Below are 3920 nucleotides of genomic sequence, written 5' to 3'. Positions count from 1 at the left end.
CCTGTTTTTTATTTCATTTAAAATAATCTTTTTCCTCAGGTGGAGGTGTTGTGTCAGGAAATTCCAACACCTCTTTTATAGTGACTATCATACATTGAATGCTCTTAGCCAGTTTGGGGTCAACCGCCCTCAAATCCCCAGTGTCGACGTCAGTGTCGGAATCTGTATCAGTGACCCTTTGCATAATTTGGGCCAGGGACCTTTTCTGGGAACTGGAGGGGTCCCGAGTGGATGATGTGGAGGAATCAGCAAATAGAGCATCTTCCACAGACTGTCTCCAATGCTTTGTCTGTTCTTCAGACTCAGAGAATTTCTTTGCTAGTTTAGATATATTACTCTGCAGCTTTCTCACCCACACAGGCTCAGAACACTCTTGTGCCTCCAAAATGGGTTCCTCTGGTGAAGAGCTTTCTCTAGACATGGCGCCAATTGAGTGTTACTAGCAATTCTGAGGAGAATCCTTGCCCCCTGTAATGGCGCGGTTCAGCCACAGTAATATAATATTTATACTGGCAGGGGCATGTACACCAGCGGCTCCCTTGTGTGTACTTTAATGCCAGTGAGAGTAAGGATTTTATCATGTCCCTCAGAGCGCGCCCCTCCCCACGCGCTCTGCACCCTGTGCTGAGAGACATGTTTTTGTGCAGCGTCCCGTGCTGCGCTGGTACCTTTATGCCGCCATGATGACCTCCGCCCCTCTCTGCAGGTCTCTGGTAAATACTCACCAGCCTTCTGACTTCTGGCTCTGTTAGGGGGTGGCGGCAGTGCTGTGGGAGTGAGCAGCAGCCAGGCAAGGGCTGTGTTCAGTATCCTTCAGGAGCTAATGGTGTCCTGTCAGCGGAAGCAGAGCCATTAAACTAACTGAGAAGTTGGTTCCTACTTCCCCCCCTAAGTCCCACGAAGCAGCGAAGCTGTTGCCAGCAGCTTCCCTGTAAAATAAAAAACCTAACAAAGTCTTTTCCAGCAGAACTCTGTAGATCTCAACTGGTATGCATCCAGTCTCCCGGGCACATTTTCTAAACTGAGGTCTATAGGAGAAGGCATAGAGGGAGGAGCCATTTCACACTGTTAAAAAGTCTTAAAGTGACGAAGGCTCCTGCGGAACCGTCTATACCCCATGGTACTAAAATGGATCCCAGCATCCTCTAGGACGTAAGAGAAATACTGTATACTTCCTGCAATGACAACTTCTCTTTAGCATGTTTAATGTGTGGGTGTGAAAGGATTTATTTAACAAAACCACCTGGTCTGCAGTACAGACGGTGTAATGGTTAGTATTGCTGCCTCACAGCACTGAGATCATGGGTTCGATTTCCACCATGGTTCTAACTGTGTGGGGTTTGTATAATCTCCCCGTACTTGCGTGGGCTTCCTCTGGGTACTCCGGTTTCCTCCCATAATCCAAAAATATACTGGTAGGTTAATTGACTCCCAACAAAAGTAACCCTAGCGGGAATGTGGCTATGTGTACATGTGGTAGGGAATATAGGGGCAGATGTATTAACCTGGAGAAGGCATAAGGAAGTGATAAACCAGTGATATGTGCAAGGTGATAAACACACCAGCCAATGAGATCCAATATGTAAATTAACAGTTAGGATCTGATTGGCTGGTGCCTTTATCACCTTGCACATATCACTGGTTTATCACTTCCTTATGCCTTCTCCAGGTTAATACATCTGCCCCATTGATTGTAAGCTCCACTGGGACAGGGACTGATGTGAATGGCCAGATATTCTCTGTAAAGTGCTGTGGAATATGTGTGTGCTATATAAATAACTGGTAATAAATAAATAATAAAAATGATGAAATTCATCCAACATTATATGTTATACTCCTAATTTATTCAACATTATTATAAATCGCAATATTATCTGCCTTATATGTAGTGTTATATCTGCCAAGCCTCATTGACACAAGAATGTTTTAAGAAAACAAATGCAAAATGTTAAAAATTGGAATATGATAAAGAAAGCAATTTTTTTGTGTAAAAAGGATAACAAAATTAATACAGAAACATATTTGCAATATAGCTATGTAAAATAAACAATATTAATGTAGAAACATATTCACATACTCTTTACATAATTATGCCACCTAAAGGAAAAAATTAAAATTGGCAGAGACTCAGTGATTCCCCAACTTTTACTCACAGTTTCTTCTCATCTCATTCTTTGTGAAATTAGTTATACAACCGCTGTTGATCACCTGGCTGTGCACACACAAGCTTTATAATGAATTCTATAGCTGATATTTCTTAACACAGCTAGGTTGAGCCATGTCCATTTCTGGCATGCAGGGAAAGATATAAATATAGGTATGTTGGATTCCACACCAGTCAATAATTAGAAAAAATCAATAGGTAAAGACCTAGATGATGGATATTAGGGAGTATGTACCCGGATTCCTTTAGTAGGTGGTGCACCCCGAGTCAGTGAGTATGAATAGATTGTCACACAAGAGAAAAAGAAGACTCTTTTTTTGGGAGCACTATTTAGAACATAATAGCAGAACAGTGATGATGATAAAATTTTACTTTTATTACAGCTAACGTGCTGATATATCCTAAAATACAAGTGTGTCAATGCGCAATAGTTGTAGAAAGCGGGATCGATGTGAACAGTTTAAGGGATATCAAAATGTTATCAATTTCAATTGTTACAATATTCAATGCACATAGGCCCTCATTCCGAGTTGTTCGCTCACTAGCTGCTTTTAGCAGCATTGCACACGCTAGGCCGCCGCCCCCTGGGAGTGTATCTTCGCTTAGCAGAATTACGAACGAAAGAGTAGCAGAATTGCGAATAAATAATTCTTAGCAGTTTCTGAGTAGCTCGAGACTTACTCCTACACTCGATCAGCTCAGCCCGTTTCGTTCCTGGTTTGATGTCACAAACATGCCCTGCTTTCGACCAGCCACTCCCCCGCTTCTCCAGACACTCCTGCGTTTTATCCTGGCATGCCTGCGTTTTTCCGCACACTCCCAGAAAACGGTCAGTTTCCGCCCAGAAACACCCACTTCCTGTCAATCACACTCCGATCACTTCAACTATGAAAATTCTTCGTTCGGACATGAGTAAATCTACTAAGTTTTGTGCTAAATTACTTGGCGCATGCGCACTGCGTACCAAGCGCATACACATTTTTGCCTTAATCGCTCCGTTGCCAAAATCGGCAACGAGCGAACAACTCGGAATGACCCCTTTAGTTGCAAAAATTGATAGTTCTGTCACAACAACCCCAGATCGGGTCAGTCCCCTAGTTGGCCCCACTAAAAACTTGCATGTTGGATTAAGAGGTTTCTATGTAAAAATAGGAATAATGAATAGTGTACATTCCAGCTCAGAAATATGCACAGTGTATATTGTTGTCCCAATTCCTACAACACTTGGTATTCCCAGGAGGTCTCCCATCCAGGTACTAACCAAGCCCAACACTGCTTAGCTTCCAAGATTGGACGGTATAGGGCATGGACAGTGTGGTATGATAGTAGAATAAATAAACCGAGGAATAACTCTGGGATCACTACTGAGAGTCCACCTGGCATTTATAGAAGTACAGGAAAAAATATGTATTGGCGAAATGAAAAAGCTAAATAGATGTGGCCTTAAATGGTGTCAACATCTATCAGAGAGAAGGAAGTCAGTTGCTAGGGTGAACCGTAATGTAAAATGCAAAGACCCCTGAATCGTTGATGAGAGTTCGTTTGGAGATGGAAATAGAAGATAAATGAGTGATAATATAATTTTAGACAGATTGCAAAGAATCTACAATGGGTTCCTTCTACACAGAAGGAGGGAGATCAAACGGGTTTATTATGAAATACCTACAATAAAAATCTAGATGGTCAAAATCCCGACAACTATTGACTGATGGTCAAAATCCCGACAAGGTCAAAATACCGATGAGGTCAAAATACT

General features: G+C 42.1%; 1 pseudogene; it reads right to left on the bottom strand.

Moving 5' to 3' along the window:
* Positions 1-3376: 3376 nt before the first annotated feature.
* Positions 3377-3495, bottom strand: LOC134954496 (5S ribosomal RNA; annotated as a pseudogene).
* Positions 3496-3920: the final 425 nt, after the last annotated feature.

Source organism: Pseudophryne corroboree, chromosome 1 (genome assembly GCF_028390025.1).
Source record: "Pseudophryne corroboree isolate aPseCor3 chromosome 1, aPseCor3.hap2, whole genome shotgun sequence".
Classification (NCBI taxonomy): domain Eukaryota; kingdom Metazoa; phylum Chordata; class Amphibia; order Anura; family Myobatrachidae; genus Pseudophryne; species Pseudophryne corroboree.
This window is presented reverse-complemented; position numbering and strand designations above follow the sequence as displayed.